Genomic DNA, 8,783 nt, shown 5'->3' with positions numbered 1-8,783 from the left:
CTAGAACCTTCCTATTAAATTTTAAAATAATCTGGTTTAGTAGCCAGGAGCCAAGGACAAAAAACAGCACCAATAGCAGTGGGGAGCCGCCCCCCCCCCACTGGGGGTGAAGGCTGGGCAGGAAGGAGGCCCTTGGCAAAGGCCTCCGTCCCCTCCTGCTCTCCAGGCTGGTCAGATGAGTGGCCTCAATGTGCTCCGTGCCTCCCTGAAGGCACCAGGTCACCTACTTCCCCAAGGTCACCTACTAAAAATACAGGGCTTAAGAGGGGGGCAGGGCTGGCAGAGGCCCTGACACAGAGGATGGAGGGCGTGGGAAGGCAGGGCCCAGCAAGGGTGCTGCCCCGCTGCCCCAGGACGGGGCGGCGTGGAGAGGAGGGGGCACGGAGGGTCTCGACAGCTATTGTGAACGTAGGGCCAGTCTCTCATTGGAAGGACCTCGGCCACCAAGGTCTGGGGACAAGAGCAGCATGCAGAGGGAAGGCCTGCTCCCAACTCCCGAAGCCTGTGGCCAGCCTGCCGAGCCACGAAGCGCTGGCTCCAGGCCCAGTCCACCATGTGAGAACCACCTGCTACCCAGGGAGGTTCCAGGTACGGATCCCTGTGACCACGGGCACCTCCTCCTTTCAGCCCAGAGCAGGCTGTGGGGGCCATGAGGAGCCCAGCCTCGACGCTCCCGAGTGGGGGACCCCGGACCACTGAAGGACATCAGGATCAACTCCAGCCGGGACCACTGGACCCATGAGCCCTGCTGACCACGGAGGGATGTGGAGCAACAGAAGAGGCAGAGAGGGTCCCTGGCCTCTGCCCGAGCTGGAGAAAGGGGCGGTGGCAGCTTTCTCAGGACAGCAGCCATGGCCTGCAAGGGCAGGTTCCCTGCTGCCGCGGCTCCGGAAACCTGCGCTGGGCATCTGGGAGGGCCATGTGGCCCCGCTGCCTGGGATGGCCACCCAACCCACAGCAGGCCCCTGCTCATGCATGTGCCTGGTGGGACGTAAACGGTCTCCCTGGAGCCCAGGGGGCTGCAGCCCACGTGGAGCAGCTGGGAACCCAGGGGCGCAGAGCAGTCCTGCCTGGCCAGCTCACCAGGCCCAGCCCAGAGCCCCTGCTCCCCAGCCGGCTGGGTCCTCTCTGCCCTCTGCACAGCAACGCACCCCCGGGGCGGCTCAGCCTCACCTTCCTAGGGACCAACACAGGAACCCTCTCAGGGTCCTCCAGAAAGAGGCCTCCACCACCCAACCCAGACCCTGGCAGACACGGCCCCCGCCCGGTGCCAAGTCTCCCACGACCGACATGCTCATCACGTGCGCCCCAGGTGCCCGCTGCCCTGAGGCCCCAGCCATGCTGCCTGCCGCTCTCAGCCAGGAAGCCCAGTTCCACCGTTTTGGTTTGTTTGGGGGGTTTTTTGGGGGGTGCTGGGGATGAAACCCAGGGGTGCTCTACCTGAGCCATCTCCCCAGCCCTGTTGGTTTATTCTGAGACAGGGCCTTGCTGAGTTGCCCAGGATGGCCTTGAAGTCGGGCTCCTCGGGCCTCACCTCCGGGCCAGACACGCAAGCTCAGCAGCAGAGCTGCCGGTCACCTCTGCCAGCCTGGCACTGCGTGTGCCCCTCCGAGCCCTGACCCACGGCCCCTCCTGCTCAAGGCTGGCTGGTTTCCTCAGATGGCACCTTCACCCACCTCCCTGAGCTTCCCCAAGGCCTGTGGCGTCCCCACGGCTGGGCACCGCCTCGCCAGGCCTGGTCTGGGGAGAAGGCTCCGCGGCAGGGTTGTGCCGGCTTGCCCGGCAGTGACCTGCACACCAGGAGTCCCTGCACCGCTGCCAGGCCCCTCTCCCTGCAGAAACAGGACGAGGGCAACGTGGGCCTCTGGCAGCCTGTGGCAGTGGACAGCCAGCCACTCCTGCAGTGTGGAGGGACTGTCCTTTTCTACTCCTCCCTCTGTCCCAGCTTCCTGAGTGACAGCAGCCACAGAAACAGGCAGCAGCCATTTGGTTCTGTCCCTCCCTCCTGGTTCTGAGCTGCACCTGGTCTGCCCTGTCCCGCCCTGCGCAGGCCTCGGGCCCTGGGCACTATGCGTTGGCACGGTCCTCGGTGGCATGGGCCTCCCGGGGGAGGGCAGCGTGTCTTATGTTCTTTCCTCAGCTTGCGCTTGTGTGCTGAGCCCCGGAACGAGCCAGTGTGTCTTCTCCACACAGTGAACCTTGACGTGACCCCTCGGCCAGAGACCCCTGTGCAGAGCACCGAGCCCGGCCCCGGCCCGGCCACAGGGCTGCGGGGCTGCTCTGCTCCTCCTGCATACTCGGTAGAGCCCTCCCTCACTCTGGGGCCAAGTGGCTCCATCCCACAAAGCACAGGATGGGACAGGAGTGCAGGACGGACCACAGCTGGCCATTCCTGAGGACACGTCTGACGAGCACAAGAGGCCAGTGGTCAGATCGCACAGGGAGTGGGGACTGTCAGACCAGAAAAAGCAGCCCCCCTTCAGAAGGACTCTGCACCGGACAGCCCCCAGACGGCTGCAGGCTGCTTTCAGAGACCACAGCGGGGGCTCCCACCAGCTCTGTGGCAGAGCGCCTCCCGGGCACGTGCAAGGCTCTGGGTTCCACCCTTAGCAGAAAGGAAAAGAGAGGAAAGCAGGGCAGACCGCAGGCGCTGGACACCCAGACAAGCACTCCAGGAACCACGTGCGCGGGGCCGGGCTGCGGCTTGCTCCTCCAGCCCAGCCAGGCACGGGCACCCCCTCCTCAACAGGCCAGGGCGCTCTCGCGCTCCACGCCCACCCCACTGCCGCTCCTGCAGCGACAGGTGCCCATACCTGTCCTGCAGCCAGCAGAACCTGAGCGCCTCTGGGGACAGCCACCTGGTCCACTGCCCGGCGCTGCCACCCACACCGTGGCTTCACCCTCGGGCTTAGTTACCTGAGGCCAACCCTCCAAAAGCACCAAGAGATGCGCAGGTTGTGAGTGGCTTTCTCCCCAGGACAGCGCTGCAGAGGCTCTACTTTGTTACCAGTCACACTGTGGGTCTCCTCCTGTGCCTGATTCATAAATTCAGCTTCCTGTTTGCATCACGCTCCTACAGGAAGCCACGCACACGGGGCTGGTTCCCAGAGGATAGGGGGGTCTGCTGAAGGTGCCAGGGTGGGCCCTGTGCAGAAACCATCTCCTTAGCCTGCCCCTCCCCCGAGGGCCTAAGCCGGCATAGTTCAGGGTGAGGGGCTCTGTCCCAGCCCGGGCTCCCCACGCACCAGGATCTGCAGAGCAGGACCCCCACCCACTCCATTAGGAAGTGTTCTCCTCCACCCCACTGTGAGGCCACACAGCACCTGCCAGAGCTGCAGTCAAGTGTGAGGTGACCTCACCCCAGCTGATGCCACTCAGCACCTGGGGTGACTGGGGCAGCTCCCGACATCCACCCTGTCGTCCACTGCTAGGGGTGGGGCATGCAGGCCAGGGCCCCGTGTCCAGCCCACTTGAGCTCCTCGGAAACCACCCTGCCCGCGTGGCTGTGGCATGCGCTTCCCTCCCGAGGGTCTGGGTGCTCCTCTGCAGCACACATTCCCGGGCCACCTAGTCCCCATTTATGCCACTTCTACGGCCCTGTGCAGGTCAGGAGACGTGGCTGAGCCGCAGGCCCAAGTGGACCACCTGGGATCCCAGGTAGATCACACCCTGCAACACGTGAGGACAACACGTGGGTTATGCCAACTGGCTGGCAATCCAGGGGAAACGCGATGGCCGAGAGAAGCCAGCGTGGACGGGACGCTAACTCAAGATCCGCTGCCCCACCTGGCGGACGGTGCTGAGGGGAGAGGACTGGAGTCTAAGGGTGGACGGGGAGTCAACGCTGAGCTCACAGTCCACTCACCCTGCACCTCGCAGTGGGGTGGCGGCAGGCCCCGGGCGCAGTCCGGCTTTGAGACCCAGAGCTTCCCAGTTGGCCTTCGCGGCCAGCCTGTGGAGTCACTCAGGTGACATCTGACCTCCCAGATGGGCTCCAGCAGGGAGGCACGTGTCGGTGTCAAGGGGAGGGGCGGGGGGGTCCCAGTCACCCAGGGTCCCCTGTGCTGTGGAGCTCGGGGTCAGGAGGGACACACGAGTCCTGGACTCCTGGGGAGGAGGAGAAAGGCTCTCCTCCAGCGGCCAGAACGCGGCGGGGGGGAGTGTCCTGGGGGCAGGCTGAGACCCAGTATTGCTCAGGGTGCCCAGATTCAGCCCTTACCTGTGGCTCAGCCAGGCTCGGGTGGGTCCCCAGTGGGGCTGAGTGGCACAGGAGGTGGCAGGGAGGTGACGAGCCCAGGTTTTATCCACCCTCGTTTCCTCCCAGACTGGAAGGAGCAAGAGAGGGACTTCCAGTCCCCTCACCTGTGACCGAGTTGCCAGCTGCACATGCCCAGGCACGGAGCCAGGACCGCGGCCAGGTGAGAAGGCGCCCTGACGGTCTCCCAGTGCCTTCAGGTTTCCACAGAGTGAGATCTGGACCTGGCAGCTACGGCTGCAGAGTGACCCCAGGGCACGGGGCTCTGCCTGGAGGCAGGACAAGGGAGGCACAAACTGAAAAACACCTGTCTGCACCCAACTGGATGCAGGACAAATACAGAGGAATCCTGGCAAGAGGCAGGAGAGCTGGCTGCCAGGTCCCTGTTCCTTACCCACAGGACAGCCACCAGAGCGACTCGGGGCAAGCTCTTCAAAAGGAAAAGCCTGCATGTGCCTGGAATGCAGATGAGATGGCCAGGAGGCAGCAGCCACCTTGAGGTCAGAACGCCGCAACTGGGAGGGCAGAGCCAGGGGCAGAGCAGCAGGCACAGGCCCACCCCGACCAGCCACGTCACAGGAGCAAACAGACCTGTTGTGAGAATGCCCACAGGCCTAGAACTGAAGGCTCTGAAACAGGAAGCACTGACTTTTTAGTCTTGGTCTCAGTTCCTGACTCGAGCTCCCAAATCCCTTGGGACTTCCTGAGTGATGAGGAGCAGAAGCAGCTCTTGTTAGAAGAGTCGGCTCACATTCAGGAACAGCGCCCTGCCACTCACAATTCCCAGAGCTCAGGGCGTTGGTAGAGCCTCCCAGCACACCTGGGAGGCCATCGCAGGGCCTGACGGGACAGCCTGGGGACACTGCTAGTCGCCAGGCCAGAGGGCAAGAGGGCTGAACGGCAGGCCCACCAGCTAGCAGCCCAGCTCCAGAGACCCCTGCCCGAGAGCGGCGGGCTCCAGGCTGCTCTTGGATCCACCTGTGGAGGGGCCCAGCCATCCCCCGTGGGAGCCTCCCGCAGGAGAACCCTCCGCCTCCCTGCACGGTGTGCACGGGACCCTCTATCAGGAACTGGACAATGCAGGTGTTTCCTGAGCTCAGAGAGCCTCCCGGGAAGTCAACCAAGCCCGAGGAGGGGGCCCTGATCACGCCCTGAGCTCAGCAGCCCAGGTCACAGCCTTTGGAGTGGAGGTGTCTTGGGGACTGTGCCCTCAACCCAGGGGATCAGACAGCATCAGCCTGGGATCAGATTAGAGGGTGCCCAGCTGGCGTCCACGTAGACCCGGCTGGCTCGAGGGTGCGACACGTGACTGGCCGTCGAGGGAGTGGCAGAAGGAGAGAGTCCAGGAGCTCAGGTCCGACCATCAGGCAAGCCTGCATCCTGAGAGTCCGTGGCCCGGGGTCGGGAAACGGCAGACATACTCACCTCCAGCTCGCCGGCTTCCCGGCTCCCCGGCTTCAGTCCCTGCAGCACACAAACAGGTCCACGCTGGCAGACACACTGGCGTAGGGGTGCCGAGCCCACTTCCACCCAGAGACAGCAAGGCCGTGCCTACTGCCCCTGCAGGCTGCAGATCCGATCCCCAACTCCTCAAATGTGCCCAGTGCCCGGGCCTTTCTTCCCCTTTGCAGGGCAGACCCTGCAGTGTGGGCACACTGTGCAGAGCGCTGGGAGAAGAAGCAGGGCCTCCTGAGGGGACAGGCTCCTGTGCTGCAGGCCCCCACCTCGGCTGGTCTGCCCACAGCACCTGCACAACTGGTCCCACGAGGGGCAGACGCTGCGGCTTCACGCCCACTGTCTTGCCTGGTGCCTGCCACGGCCTGTCACCTACAGAGCGCTCCACCCTGGGACGCAGCCCCAACTTGCTGTCCCTCAGCATGCCCTGCCGGTTCCCTGCCGCAACACCAACATGTGGTGTTGACTGACCAGAGCAGGCACAGAGCCACGGAGCCCGCACTGGCCAAGACCAACAAATGACCCTGTGACGAGCGTGTGTGGGCGTGTGCGGTGCGTGCATCGGTGTGTGAGAACGGGTGTGCACGTGTGACTGTGCATGGTGAGGGTAGGGTGTGCATGCCTGCAGGAACTTGGGGACACCGAGAGAGAGAGATGCTGAGTCTCAGAAAGGCGGCAAGCCCTGCGCTGGGAAGCCCACCCTGAGCTGCCACCCGCACCCTGCCCAGGTGCCCGCCTCATCCTCACTGCCAAAAGGAACCTCGGAGAGAGCAGAGCTGTCGCACGGGGTGCTGCAGTAGTGCGACTCCGCCCGTCGCCACGCACAGACCCGCCTCAGCACAGACCCTCTGTTGAAAGCAGCAGCCCCTCGGCATTCCCTGAGCCCGTCACCCCGGACACGACGCACTCTCCCAGAAACTCGTGCCGAAATTCCTTCCTCCCAGGTTCACCCAGGACCCTGCCAGCCCTGAACCAAAGTCCCTCCCTGGGACCTCCTCTGCTGACAACCCACACCTCTGGCTGCAGAGCGGTGGCTGTGGCCGGGCTCTGGCTCCTCCAGGGACAGCTCCTCCTCATGGTAGCCCTCTCGGCAGGGGTCCTTTGGTTCACCTCCCCCGGGGCCACTGAGGAGGTGCAGAGCAGCTGTGACCCCTAGTCCCTGGCTAGGGCCCACACAGCACCAGAGGGGACTGACTCCCTGAGCAATTAGGCCCGTGCTACCCGCCAGCACTGCGCCCCCTCGTGCCCACTGCTGCCCTGTGCGGTCAGGGCTCCTAGGACGGGAGTCCCACAGGTCTGTGGAGCTCAGAGGGCCCCAGGAAGCCTAAGAGCACACACTGCAGGGGACTCCCACCTGCAGCCTTCCCTCAGCCCCTGACCCCAAGGGGATGCCTGGCACAGGGCAGGCCCTCGGTCCCAACTATTCAACAACTAACTGCAGGCCCTGGGGGTCTCAAGGTCAGTGCGGTGCAGTCTCCACGCTCCTGGAGTGACCAGGAGGCAGGGAGCAGGGCACTCCCTGGGGAGCCGGCAAGGCCACAGGAGGACACGCACTGTCTGCTGGGCACTGACCAAGGTTCCCAGCCCACGACCACTGTGCCTTCACCAAGCCCTTGGGGCCTGTCCCAGTCTGTCCACCTCAAGGCCCTCCCTCACAAACAACATGACCCCGCGCTCCTGGTGCTTGGAGCGGGTCTCCCAGTGCACATCGCTAAGCACCTGCCTGCAGAGCAGGCCCAGCTCTGGCTGGCACTGCCCACACACCATGCCAGCTGCGCCTCCCTCCCTGGGCTGCGCCTCCTCCACCTGGATCACAGAACCAAGGGCTGACTGCACAGAGGGAAGCCCCCTCTACACACCCACCCCACAAAGCAGCCCGTCTCAGCCGTCCGCTGCTTGCCGAACCTGCACCCGCACGGCAGCAGCCTCAGGACGCAGACATCGCCATCAGACGTCCCCAGCTCCAGCCCCAGTGCTGCTCTGGCCACTCACCCTCCAGACCCAGAGGCCAGGCCAGGAGGTCAGTGTCCAGTTAAGAAAACAGCGCGTTTCATCCCTAGAAAGACCAGCCAGCCGCAGCTGGTCACTGATTAACCAGGCACAGCCAGCCACGCAGCGGTTCCTACCAGTCCAGAAAGAGCAGCCTGAGCCAGAGCGTCCCCAGGGTGAGCCGCCCCTCAGGCTGCCTCTCCACAGCCAGCCACTGTACACAGCTCCACAGTGCACACTCAGCCGGTGTGCACGGACTGCCCAGCAAGCAGTCCTCCAGGGACACACCCAGCGCACACACACACCAGCGCACACACACACCAGTGCAACAGCACACCACAGCACCCACCACGCACACCAGAGCACACACACACCACACTGCACACAGCACCCACACCACGCCACACCCCACATGCCACGTGTAAACACCTGCGGATGGCCCTGAGTCCAGGGCAGGCTCTGTCCCCAGCTGCACAGGGGAACGGCCTCATGCCATGGAGCAGGAGGTGACGTAGGAAGACCCCAGCCGTGCGTGGGGTCAGGTGCTGGTGGCCATGGCTGTCCTGCGATGCACTCCAGGGTCCCCTCTCCCAGGGTCAGGCCCCTCGTCTGCAGGCCATGACCCAGCCTGTCTCCAGAGCCGCAGGTGGACCTGGGCACCCAGGTGGCCAGCATGCCGGGAGACACAGTCGGGAAACTCGGGAACCCCAAGGCTGGCTTGAGGTCCTGCCCCGCGGGAGGAAGGCGGGCAAGGAGGACAGGAGCAGCGAGAAGTGGGTGGGAAACCCGAGCAGGGGTGCGGCCAGAGGCCACGAGGCAGGGAGACTGACCGGAGCAGTGAGAGGCGACACGCAGGCACAGGCTGAAGGACAAGCAAAGACCCAGACATGGCCCGGGACACAGGAGGCTGGAGGGACAGGAGTGTGGCTCAAAGGTAAGCAGCAGACGCGCCGGGAAGACACACAGCCGCCCGGGGCGCACCAGATCCAGATGGCCCAGGGCCGCTGTGCGCAGAGCGATGCCCGCCAGGGGTGTGTGCCGTGTGAAACCAGAAACAAGGCCCTGCCCTTAGCGGTCTTCAAGT

The 8,783-nt window shown here is 64.6% G+C and overlaps 1 protein-coding gene across 4 annotated transcripts in view; it reads right to left on the bottom strand.

Moving 5' to 3' along the window:
- Agpat3 (1-acylglycerol-3-phosphate O-acyltransferase 3) overlaps window positions 1-8,783 on the bottom strand; it is an 80,713-nt gene that overhangs the window by 51,770 nt on the left and 20,160 nt on the right. Inside the window, exon 1 of one of the 4 annotated variants that reach the window (XM_046438986.2) lies at window positions 7,574-7,597. The exons of the other annotated variants lie outside the window; for them this stretch is intronic. The gene's annotated coding sequence lies outside the window, so the exon portion shown is untranslated. Of the gene's footprint in view, window positions 1-7,573; window positions 7,598-8,783 lie in introns of those variants that run through there. 4 annotated transcript variants of the gene reach the window in all.

Source organism: Marmota monax, unplaced genomic scaffold (genome assembly GCF_021218885.2).
Source record: "Marmota monax isolate L192 unplaced genomic scaffold, Marmota_monax_Labrador192_F-V1.1 WCK01_AAM20220418_F8-fsc00125, whole genome shotgun sequence".
NCBI lineage: Eukaryota > Metazoa > Chordata > Mammalia > Rodentia > Sciuridae > Marmota > Marmota monax.
This window is presented reverse-complemented; position numbering and strand designations above follow the sequence as displayed.